The sequence below is a fragment of the Rhinopithecus bieti genome, unplaced genomic scaffold (assembly GCF_001698545.2).
Source record: "Rhinopithecus bieti isolate Rb0 unplaced genomic scaffold, ASM169854v2 scaffold_72501, whole genome shotgun sequence".
NCBI classification, from domain to species: Eukaryota; Metazoa; Chordata; class Mammalia; order Primates; family Cercopithecidae; genus Rhinopithecus; species Rhinopithecus bieti.
The window spans coordinates 626,470-639,230 of NW_016827507.1; the positions used below are offsets into that span (position 1 = coordinate 626,470).

The 12,761-nt window shown below is 37.3% G+C and overlaps 1 protein-coding gene across 6 annotated transcripts in view; it reads right to left on the reverse strand.

Moving 5' to 3' along the window:
* KHDRBS3 (KH RNA binding domain containing, signal transduction associated 3) overlaps positions 1-12,761 on the reverse strand; it is a 200,792-nt gene that overhangs the window by 114,761 nt on the left and 73,270 nt on the right. The gene's annotated exons all lie outside the window — the stretch shown is intronic.

Genomic DNA, 12,761 nt, shown 5'->3' on the forward strand with positions numbered 1-12,761 from the left:
TCCCACAAACCACATAAAACGGGGCTAAACATAACATTAAAAACCCTGATATATTTCTTTATATTTATTTCAGTGATGGCTATATTCCACAACTGTGAATGAAGCCAATTTCCCAGAATTCCTCGGTTGCTATCCTAACTGTTTCAGCACACGTTGAATATCACCATGAGTGAACACTTACAGGATGAGAACGTAGGTGAGAAAAAATGACAGCAGGTGTCTCTAACATGCACTACACCGGTCACTGTGGAATACCTGGTTCTTCTACCTGGTCAGCCCTTAGATCTGGTTACTCAATCAGTGAGAGGACTGGCCTAGATGAGTTCTTAAGCATTCGGTGGCTAATGGAAGCTTTACGACAAAATTTATTGCTTCTAAAATAACTAGCTATGGGAATGTGGGCCATTTATTTAACCTTAAGTGTCTGGGGTTCCTTATTCAACAAGCAGAAGAGTAGTGAATTAATTAAGGGTATGCCTTCTGTAACCAGACTACCATGATTTAAAACCTAGCCTTTTCTGTTTGCCAGCTGAGTAACCCGGGGCAAGTTACCTAACCTGTCTATACCTCAGTTTCTTCATCTGTAAAATAGGAATGACAACAAGACCTAACTTCATAGGGCTGTTCTGATGATTAAGTCAGCCAATATAAATACTGTTTAAAACAATGCTTGCCAGATAACAGACACTCAATACATACATCTTGAATAAAAAAAAAAAAAAAAAAAATCAGGAATTTCACACCATTTTTAAAAGCCTTGCTATAATTAAGGTAAATCATGACTACTTCTTGCTTCCAAATAGAAAATCAGCAGGCAGGAAGCTGCTCGCCTTGGCAAGATGCTTGATTACAAACTCACATAGCAGTCCCTTATTCTGTGATCCACGCCGCTGCTGCGCTGCTGTTTCTAAGAGAAAATTGTTCCTCAATTTACCTAACTATGGCAATTGAAGTAATTTTCCTGAAATAAGTACTTAGCACTTTAAAAAATCTAAATGGTATTTTTTCCTTCCCACTTTTAATTGTATTGGTCTTCAACTAAAACTCAAATATATATTTTAATCTTTGCATGTAATTATTTTGCTTGTTAAAATGTCACTTTCAGTAAAATATTTTTAAATATAAAAGTTATACTTGTAGAGTTTACAAAGTCGAATACTATTACAGGGTGGAAAAAGTGGAGTAAATAGGAGAAAGAATCAGGTGGGACTGGGTACTGACCATACAGTCCCACCTGATTCTAGCTCCCCATTCACTTTTATTATCTTTCTGACAATTCTATTATTTGGATACCTTGGACATCCTGAGATGGACTGCTATCTCTAAATTTCTCTTTTATTATTTGTGCCTGTTTTACTTTCTGGAGAATTTCACTACATTTCCTATATATCTACTGATTCCTTCATTTTTGCTATCAAATGTTTAACTATGAATAGGACTGTCTTATAGCTGTTTCTTCTTTATGGTGTTTTGTTTATATTTTGTGGAAACAATGACATTTCTCATCCTTTCTGAAGATATCAATGACAGCAGCCAGTCCCCACCTTGGAGTTTAAAGTATCTGCTTCTTCCAAGAGTCTCCCCTTCCTCATTTTGTGAGCTGGTCTCTTTCTCTTTTATGGGATTTTCTCAGATGTCTGGTAATCCTCTACTATCTGTTCTTAAAAATTCAGGATTGCTGACTGGAAGCTCTGTCTTCATACATGGGACTTGGCAAGAGTAGTCTTCACTGTAAATATGGCAGCTGAGTTATTTTATCAAGAGCTACTGAAATATCAGTATCTATATTTCTTTTCACTTGGGTGAGGCACTTCCCTGAAGAGAAACTCCTCAACCTTTTAAGAGGAGGTGTTAAGCCCAGCTACCAGAATACTGCTAATCCCATCACTAAGCAGACACACTTTTAAAGGAAACAATTCCCTCATTTTCAGTGTGACATCTCACCCTCATCCTCAGTTGTATCTGTCTGTGTCTTAGAGCCTCACAGTTCTCCAATTCAACCTCTTCAAGAAACCTCTGGTCTTTTGCTAGAGTGTGGAGGGGCAGATGCCTGGTTTTATAAGATGAGAACATCTTGTGATTAACTACTTCTTATACCTTTCAACCAAGTCTACTCTTGTCAGTTCTACTCCATAAATCCACCTTTACCGTAATTGCTATCTACAATTCCTGAGGGCTCTTGAGTTTTCCCACAGTAATGAACATGTTTCTGGTTGAATTCTTCCCTGCCTGCCAGCTCAGGGTTCTGCTTTCTCTGGTCTCCATTACCATTTATCTATTTATTTTGCAAGCACCAAAATTTTATAGACATCATTTGCCAATTGCCTCACTCGCCCATTCTTGTGATCTTCATAAATTCATGCCTTTTTATTTCATTTATATTTATTTTAATAGGTTTCACAAAGGGAGCAAAATTAAATTTTGATAGTCAAATAGTCATAATTATCTTGCATCTTAAGTGGTCAAATAGTTCCCAAGTGATAAAAATGAAGAGGCTTTAGAAATCATCCAATCAAAACATCTAATTTTGTATGGAAGAATCTGAAGTACACAGAGAGATATGATTGATTAAAGGTCACTTGACAGCATTCTAGGCAAAAAGAAAAAGCATTTTATATGACTTTTATATACCTTTAGGGGTTTATTTTTTCCACTTCTGTTAGTGTTTTGTTCACAAAAAGTATATAAATGAATACTGTGACAACCAGAAACACTTTTATTTTCCCTTCTTTTTCCTCTTAACTCTGTTCAACCATTATCCCCCTAGTCAAGTTAGTTCAATCTCCCAAGTCAAATTAACCCTCCCGAGTCTCAGACTTTTCATCCACAAAACACAGATCACACTACCTACTGCGGATGCAGGTTGTATGAATTAAGTAAGAAAGTATATGAAAATCACCCACGAGAGCAGCCAGCAGATTGTGTATACTTGATGCCAAATTAGTAAGTAATAAATAGATGAATTTAACTGTTGTGGATATATACAATTTTATCTGAACAAGACCCACCTTCTCTGGAACTGCCTCCCCTTCAGAACCTATGGCAAGTGGGACAAGGCTACCAAGGGAGCCACCACACTGAAAATGGCGTGACCTGGCCCAGGCCACCCAGATCGGCCAAGGAATTGGTCTTTGACTGGAAGTCAAGAGATTCTGAAATTTAGAACTAATTATGTGGCTACTGAATGTCCTGAGGGCTGAGTCACAATAATGGTAAATGTGCTTGGTTGCTCTGTCAGGTTCTCAAACTGCAGATGTTGCATCACCTCCCTGTGGGACATGTAGAAATATTTAGCATGTTTATTCGGTTGTCACAATGACTAGGGTCACTACTGGGACTCATGGGCAAAGGCCTATAATGTCGGACATCAGAAACAGATGGTCCCGCCCTTCACAGAAGTGTCCTGTTTAAAATGTCAATTGTGGCCCGGGTAAGAAATACTGCTAGAGGGAAAAGCCACAGACAATTTCCTAGGCTTAATGTCCTTATTACTGTCTTCTCCGTTTGCAAGTTCAATTCCTCCATGCATTCCACAGGATACCCTAAGGTAGGCTTTATTTGTTGTTGCTTCTTCTTGTTGTTTTTTTAAGAAAAAATCCTTCAAGCTAGTCACAGTGCTCGCAACAAGAAAAGGCCTCACCAGCAGACGGACTGAGTATGTATTTTGGACTTTCTGGATGACACAAACAATAAACAATGAAAGCAGCACAGTTCTCTTATTTGCCATTAGTCCCATAACACCTCCTGATGTCCACTTGCTATGGGTTCTGAAGGGGTGTCATCACACAGTGCCCCCGTCTTATCAGCAATGTGAACACAGTGGTTTCTTAGCATTTCTAGTCTTCAGTTTCATAATTTCCAGGTGTGGCTTATAAAAGTCATTACATTTCAGGGTTATTATGCAGATTAAAATATCAGATAAAGTGCTAAGCGCTGTGACAATGTTGAATTTTACCTGAGCAGCCCTGTGCACCTAAAAACAGTGATGATTAAGAAATCTCCCCACCCTTTTGTGTTTCTGGAAAGTGCTTGTTGCAAAGGACCACTCTTACCCACATGACTTAGATAAGACTCACAGATGATCCTTTATTTGCCTACAGCAAGAACAGACACAAACCCTTAAAATTTCCATTATTTTGCCCCTCAAAAATTAGCTGAATTGTTTGTTTCCACTGATCAATCAGAAAAAGACATATATCCTGAGTTAAACTTTGCTTCCACTTCTCTCCTTTCTTCAGACCCCTGAACTTTGACCCATCTTCAGTCTGAACCAGCAGACAAGCTCTACCCGAAGGACCCTCTGGAAAACAAGCCAAGCTCGGGGTAGTGTTGTCTGATCACCGTCCCATCCTGCCACTGCCACCCATTCATCCCACTGCCCCACACCGTTCTGGCCTCAATCACTTCACCCATGAAAGGAAAGCCCTTTTCTGCCTGATTCCTGAGATGTAACTTACAGTTTTCATGGTCAGGTCTTTCTCCCTTTTTAATAACCCCTCTCCCTATTGCCAATAGTCCCTTTCTGTGCTCTTGCAATCACCTTTTCAAATAGTCTCTCCTTATCCATGTCCTGATTTGTTTTTTATTTTAAGACTATATCTGCAAGACAGTAAGAAATAAGAAAATACATTTTAACATTCATTTGTATAAATAATCTAATTTGTCCATTGATACATATTCATTATTAATATTAATATTCATTTATTAATAATGTTATTTGTTCACTTACATGGAAATGATCATTTTACTAATTTGCAAATTATCATTCCTAAGACTAATAATTTTTCTCCAGATGTCAATTATTGTCTCTCTCACAGACACACAAATGTTACATTTTTAAACACAAACCATCCAAAGTCCCATTATTTTCTCCATTAAAGATTAGCTGAACTGCTTGTTTCCACTAATCAGGAAAAGTCACATACTCTGAGTTGGTTTTCAAGTGATTATGAAGATGGTATAACAACATATAGTAAGTATATTTGAGTTTCACTGCATGATGTATAAGCTACATTAATTATATTATTCACCGGCAAAGACCAAATGCCTTTCTGAACTGGCTTTAATTGATCTAAACTATATTTCTGACATGACACTGTTCCTTGGGGAGCAATTACAGTTAAGCTGTTATTTCATAAACAACTAAATCTCAAGAACATGTCATGGTCCCCATTAAAAGGTTTCCCGTAACTGAGTGCTCACCAAAAAGGTTGATTAGTATAATAAAGGGCTATTTTACTGACCTCTAACACAACACTCAACACTGAACTTGGAAACTCCACCACCACAGCTTCAAACATGCTCTTCTTCCAGAGTCCCTTAGCCCAGCAAATGGAGCCACAACTCAGGCCTGAAGTTCGCAGCAACTCAGGCCTGAAGCCTGCCACCTACTGCATGAAGGCACTGACTAGGCCTGTGTGTTCACTGCTTTCTCTCTCCAACATGAATAGAGAGGGTGTTTAATACATCTTAATGATCTAATTAGTTATATGTTAATGATTTTACCTCTGAAACATCTCTTAAACTTGTCCATTTTCTTCAGTCCTACCACAACCACCCTAGTCTAGGCCCTCATCTCCTCTCCCTGGATCACTGTAGAGTCTTTTCTCTGTATCCATTTCCATTTCCTTCAATCAACAGAAAGGTCTTTTTAAAACACAAGTTGCCCATATTACATCTCTGCTTAGAATACAACGATGTGACTGTCCTGCGAACCTAAGTGCCAATGTTTTGCTACTGCTGTGAAAAGCCCTCCCCGAGTGAGCTCTGGCTCACCTCTCTAGCCTCAACACATTTCTGCTTTTAATTTTAGCCATTCGGGATTTTTTTCAGCTTCTCAAAACTGCTGTGCTCCAAGAACTGCACATTCATTTCAGACGTAGAGAGTTGGAAGGAACGTCATATCCACCCTTTAAACAATTAAAAAAAAAAAAAAAAAAAATGGACAGAAAGCAAATTAACACTGAAGTCCCTGGGCAAAAATTATTTCTCCCTGTAGGTATCTCTGTCCAGGCATCTACAGGGAGGAATAAAACTCAAGCATTTGCTCATCTGGGGTGGGCCAGCATGAGAATATGAAGCCCTGGAAACCACCCAGTTAGAAAAGTTGAAACCTTCTTAAAAGCTTTTTCTGCAAAAAATCCCTTCTAGCCCCCAGGCACTCACAGAGAAAGTCAAAGAGAATAAAGAAACCACTTCCTCTGGGGAGCTAGTGGGGGATAAGGGATTGGTGAAATCTGCCCAGACCCACCTATCCTATATCCTTCTCCTGAACAAAAGCCTAATCTTCAGGAGGAATCAGTGTTTAAGGCACCATCTTAGAAGCAGAGACCACACCCTCGCCACACAGTAAACCTGCCAGTGCCTTGACCTTGAACTTCCCAGCCTCCAGAACTGAGAACATAAATTTCTGTGCTTTATACATTCCCCAGTCTCAAGTATTTTATGGCAGCAGCACAAATGGACTGGGATACCTTCTGGTATTTAAAAAGAAAAGTCACATTCTGCAAAGTTAAGTGACCCATAGGATAAAAAAAGAAAATTTCTAATACAGCATTTTGCAATTGAGTTAAACTTCTTGACCTAACACACATACAAATATATAATAACTCTTCTATCCCATAAAGACCATAATGTTATATTCAATTAAAGACATCAAAACCTTTTTCAGAACAAACTATATTCTACAGAAATTATGAGTCCCTATTTGCAAGTAACAGGTATAAACTACATGATTTTCACACAACCTTAACTGACTTGGCAATGAGAAAATTAGGGACAGAAAAGTTCCACTTTAAGGCTATCTTGGTTATCCACTACTACATAAGAAACTACTTCCAAATTGAATGATCTTGAAAAATAACTGTCTTATTTATTTGCACACCATTCATCAACTTCGGCACTGTTGGGGACAAACAGGCTCATGAGTTAGCGGTGGCTGTCGGGGGACCTCGATTCCTGCTGGTTTGCCTGACTCTTCACCTGAGTATCTTAAGCTTCCACTTACCATGGTAGCCTCAGCATGATAGGTTTGTGCATGGTGTCTGATTTCCAAGATGAGAAAAGCAGAAGCTAGAAGTCTTTCTTAAAGCTCAGACCTGGAATTGGCATTGTGTCAGTTCTGCTGCATACAATCAGGTAAGCGAGATGCAGAGTCAGACAAACTCCAGGAAAGGCACCACGCAGGGCCTAAAAGCTTTGAAAGCTTGCATGTGTGGTCATGGGGGCAGAGCATAATATGTACACTACACCGCTGATAAAAATGACAAAGCATCACTGATCAAAAAGTCAAATTTTAATACCCTCAAACATTACGGTCTTTTCTAAGGCCTGGCGAGCTACCTGCCTGTCGCCTTCTTCTTCCTAAGTTGGGAAGCAAGGTGGTGATTTCTCTGAGCGCAGAAACCCTGTCTTACTCATCTTTGTACCTCAATGACTGTCTAGAACAGCACTAACTTATGACAATAGGCAAGCAATATTTCATGCATACAAAAGTGAATGACAAATGCCAACTGAAATTAATGCCCAAAAAGTATTAATCACTACCCAAGACGTTAATTAAAACAAAACCTAGAATATACTACACAGGCTGAAATGAAAGGAAGCACATTTTTGGTATATGGGGTCTAACTGGCCAACAAGGACTTGTAATTGAGCTTAAGTTCTAAGTGTTTATTTAAAAATGTTTAAAAGACACCCGAGAAGAATTATAAAATAAAGGATATTAGTATTAGATAAACAATGTAAATTTATTTCTCTAGAGGTGGGTCTAAAGTATAGAAAGTAAAAAGGAGGATATAAAGAATTTTTTTTAAAAAAGTTTGGATACAGTACAAGATAAGAACAGTTCTCAACTTACAATGGTTCAACTTAGGATTTTTTTGACTTTATGATGGTGTGAAAACAAAACACGTGCAGTAGGAAACTTTATTTCCAGTATCCATACAACCATTCTGGTTTTTCAATTTCAGTTCAGTATTTGATAAATTACATGAGATATCCAAGACTTTATTATAAAATAGGCTTTGTGTTAAATGATTTTGCCCAACTATAGGCTAATGTTGAGTGTTTCCAGCATATTTAAGGCAGGCTAGGCTAAGCTTTGATGTTCAGCAGCTTAAGTGTGTCAAATATTTTTGAGTTACAATATTTTTAACCTACAAGGGGCTTGATGGGCAAAAACCCCACTGTAAGCTGAGAATCGGTATATATCGCAAATCAGTTTAACAGCTAAGAAACTGTGAGAAAGGAAGAAGGCCAGAAAGCAGGTCCATCAGTACATTCCATGGTGACAGCAAATGTAAACACTACCTATAGGTTATTACCTCAAATATTCCACAGTAAAGTTAGGCAACGTAAGAATTATCCCCACCCACATTTACACCTTTGCTCCTTCAGTGGGTACTGTGTGTGTATACACACACGTATTTATCTATCTAAAAATCATATGCTTGTCCTATCACTGGTTAATACTGCAATGCTTACCTAGGCCAAGAGATTCATCATTAACACTACTATACATAGAGAAATAGTTCCGACGGAGAAGACTGTTCTTGTCATATCCAACTGGATCATAGTTGTTTTTAATTTTTTTATAAGGCTGAGTTGTACTAGGCACAAAAGAAGTATCAGCTCTGTGGTTTTGTCACTAATTTAGACTGTATTTATCAACAATCTCTAATTAACAGTGTCTTTTGCAGTAATATTTGCCCACTGGAGGACATGTTTAATTAAAACTAGCTAATATAACCCATAAATCTGCAACCAGGCACATACGAATAGCTGTATGCCCCAGTACACTCGAAACAAATGAATTACTAAATGGTGTTTTGTTTTCACATCATCATAAAGTGAAAAAATCCTAAGTTGAACCAATGTAAGTCGAGAACTGTCTGTATCTTGTACTGTATCTAAACATTTTTTTAGAAAATTCTTTATATCCTCCTTTTTACATTCTACTTCAGACCCTCATCTAGCAAAATACATTTATATTGTTTATCTAATACTAATATCCTTGTGAGACCCATTGTGGAATACCCCCTTTCACTTCAGGATACTGTCTCAAAGTGCATATAACTGGACTTAGATGAGTCATGTAAGGGTACTGTATTAATTCATGCACTAAATATTAATAAAGCTTAATTTCTTAAGAGCATAGGCTCTGGAGCCAGACTTCTAGGGTTCAAGGACCTGCTACTTAGTAACTTTTAGCAAGTTACTCAACTTCTCTTCTGTGTTCTTCCATGTTTTTCATATGTTAACAGGAAATAATAATGTCCATCTCACATTATAAAGATTAAATAAGTTAATAGTAAAGTGCTTAGAATAATGTCTCACACACAGAAAACCATTCCGTGTGTGTACACACACATAAACAGAAGTCTACACGTAAATAGAAGTTCTACTGTATTTTCCCAGCACCTAATTGTATTAGAAAGCATGCACCCCTCTTTGGAGAACACCACCCAAGGACTTGCTTTCTATACTTTACTGGGGAGAACAAAAACTGTCAAAGAACATCTTCAGTTTATAATCTACACTTACCTATTTCCTGCCCAAGGACAAAAATACAAAGGGAGAACAAACAAGGTTTATTTTCTCTTTATTCTCTTGAAATGAAAGAACAGATCAATACCTTTATCAGCTCAATGGGACATTTTAAGTTTAATAACTTGACCACTAACACAATGATTACTTAAATAAATTCCCATTCTTGGTATTCAGGATTCTGATCTCATTTGAATTATATCAGTGTAGTAAATGCCAAACTCTAAACAATAGTAAACCTAACAACGGACTTCGGACCATGGCATTCACATGAAATGGAGTAGCCTCCTCAGAAACAAAACACTTGTTTCTTAGCATAGTTGCTAACTGAGTGGAGCTTAGCATTGCAAAATTATTTTCAAGATTCTGATAATCATCCCTGAAAATAACAATCACTTTTTACATGGGCATTTTAACGTCCTAAGAGTAAGTCATTCCAAACTTGTGTTTAGGTGTTTGTTTATTTCAATATCACAAGTATTTCAGGGTTCTCATCTAGATATATACAATTCCACGCCCAAGTAAAGCACTGAAGGCATTCCAGAATATATTCCTTATGATTTAAACAAATGTTATCATCCACTGTTTCCCATAATGAAGTCACTCTAGCCCGATAGTTATTCTGCCCTTCTCCCTCATGTCTGTTAATGTCCTGAATGTGTTCTTAAAGACTAAATTTAATTTCATCCATAATTATTTCTCTAGAAATAACTCTCCATCATTCCTTTAAATTCCATGCTGTGCCTCTACTTTTGTAATATTAATTCAATCTTTATCCTATATTATTTAGTAAAATTTATGGTTTCCCCTATTAGATTATGAATTACTGGAGAGTAAGTAGGACCCACATTTAATTAACCATTTTTCCTATATAATGGTTTCTCAATAAATACTTGTGGAGTTAAAGCTTATTTTTCTCCAAATTGAATGGCACTATTCAACAAGGTTTTTATTGTTTTTTTTTGTTGTTGTTGTTGCAGAGATTACAATATATTACAGTTATAAATACTATTATTTAAATATATTAATTTTCCAACTATAGATCACTAGGTATTATTAGTAGTGGTTGGGATTATTTGGTGTTGCTCCATTGACTGTAATTTTAACCTAATATCTATTTCTAAATGATAAACAGCCCAACTTATTTGGATGTTAGTAATGCTAAAGATCAATGAAATGTACAAGCGACTTTTCCAGAATATAATATGAGCAAAATAAGCATAGACATACACCCACAGGCACACACAAGTAATATACAATCTGAAATAAGCTATCTTACATACTTGCTATCTGCATTTGCTCAAGGTTGGATATTCCAGGAGGAGACGTGTGGAGGACAAGCTATGAAGCCCATATACATGAAATCATTAATCCAGAAAATCCCAGACTGCAAAAGTCAAGCTACAAGTGGGGAGAATGAAATGGAAGATTTAAAATCAAAGGCAAGAAACTGATACAGCAAATAATCTACCGCAATAGACAGGGTAAGGGGTGACAGTGTTCTAAATTAAGGAGTGAAATGAAATGTAAAGAGAGATAGATGGTAATTAATTTAGAAAGTAAATGAATGGTATCTGAAGGATGGAGGCAAGCAGGTCAATGAGGGAGAAGTGTGTAGGCAAAAATTACATTCTGGTATCTGTAATGGGCACTCAAATACATGTGCTGTCTGTAATCTACTCAAGTAAAGAACACAGGAAAAAGTCAAGGTTGGCCAAGAAAAGGAGGTATGAAGTTGAGATATGGACATGGCAAATCTCTAAGATGTCTGTGGGATATCCAAGTGGAAGTGTTCAGTGGCCATTTGGTCTAACAGTCGGAATAGAGACAGGTGACATACCCAGTGCCAGAAAGCACAGGTCAGGCTAGCTCATAAGCCTGACTTCTTTCTCTATAATCATGATTCTCAGTCTGTCTTTGTATTATGTGTCCATTTTTCATGTAATTACATATTGATTATTTCTTTTAATGGAAATCTATAGTTCAGTCTATGGCATGAATTTTTGCCATTTTCCTCCAAAAGACTGCATCCTAGAAAAGAGGGCTTATGTTCTGTTCACGTTTCCTATCTCCAATACCAATACAGTCATGCAATTTTCAGTTGGTCCAATTTGGTGATCCTTATGGAGCCCAGAGCCAAAATAATCAGTATAGTAATATCCAAGATACATAAGCCCAGCAGTACATTGCTAAAGCACTAACAATATTTTTACTTTTTGGCTCAGCAATAGACATAGAGATGTATCTTCTATGACGTACATCAAAGTAAGCAGAGACGTAATTGAAGAGTTAAATATAACAACATTCATCACACACTTTAATTTCTAAATTTACTGCTTTGTGACCAACGTACATGTAATAGACTGTTTCTAGTCTTTTAAATGTAATAAAAATTTTAGGGGCCTATATGTAAGGATTATAATCAAATTTTTAATTATTCATTGGCTCAGGAAAATAACATCAATGATAATAATACGCCCCCAAACAATATCACTACATTATTTCAGGAACCCCTCAGTATACGCCTGGCTGTTTTTGGATTTCACTAATCAAATTTAAGTTCAAGTGTTGCTTTCTGCCTCAATAATCAAGCACTGTAAGGAGAGCAAACGTTAAGATTTAAATTCCCTCCACAATACGTCTGAAATGCTGTCATATATGTAAATACCAACCTAAATAACTTCCCAATTCTCACAGACAGGGGCTGTGTCGCAAGATCCAAGTCCAGAGCCTCTGAGAACAGGACAAACGTAGCTTCTAAAGATTTACTCTTCCTGTTGCCACTTACCGGTTCTTTTCCTTCCAGTTCCCACTACAAGATGTGGGTTGACAAAATGAGAAAGTAGAAGGGAACCATCCATCATAAAACAATGGCCATTATGGGCCAATCAGTTTCTCTAAATTTATATAATCCATAGTGGCCTTTCTACTTTATCATAGGTCCAAGATTTAATGAATACCAGGAGTGACTCACAGTAAATAAATGTATCCTTAAGTGATTATTTTTAATATCAGGCTGCCTTGACGTCAACAAGATTCAAAATCCCAACTAGCCAGCTGCTATGGTTTGAATGTTTCCCCTCCAATTCATGTTGAAAATGGCCACTGTGGGGGTAATTAAGAGGTGGGGCCTTTTGGGAAGTGCTGAAGTCATGAGGACTCTGCCTCCATGAATGGATTCAAGTCTTTTAAAAGGGCTAAGGTAATTAGCTGAG